Genomic DNA, 617 nt, shown 5'->3' on the forward strand with positions numbered 1-617 from the left:
GTCTGAAGGCAGCTGAACACGTCTTTTAGGATATGCAAGTGAGAATTTATAATAAAACAAAATAAAATATATAATAGAATATATTAGACTATATTATAGAATGCCACAATATATAATATGTATCATTTTCTGTATCTCTATGTTGCAAAGTCTGTGAAGGCAGGTGCACATGTGTTTTAGAATATAGAGAATAAAATATATTAGAGTAGATATTCTAGGATACAGTAGAACATAATGTATATGATATATAATATAATTTGTATACATTGTAAAGCCTGTGAAGGGAACAGTATACTCTTTAATATGTATACTCTTTATATATGTAACTATATACAATATATATTTTTATATATGCATCTATATACATGTATCTACGTATAATATATATTTTTATATATGCATGTGTGTGTATTTACATATGTATGTATTTCTATGTTGGATGTACATATGTATTTGTGCATACAACACACACACACATGCATATATACAAACACATAAATATTTATCCCAAATGAGGAATACATACATATTCCAGCTGCCTTAACCGACCACAGCTTTCTTTCTCTCGTGCTCATGGGCACCTGCACAGGTGAGGCTGCTGACCTTCCGGTCCCCTC

Source organism: Enhydra lutris, unplaced genomic scaffold, assembly GCF_002288905.1.
Source record: "Enhydra lutris kenyoni isolate GAN:26980312 unplaced genomic scaffold, ASM228890v2 scaffoldscaffold52, whole genome shotgun sequence".
NCBI classification, from domain to species: Eukaryota; Metazoa; Chordata; class Mammalia; order Carnivora; family Mustelidae; genus Enhydra; species Enhydra lutris.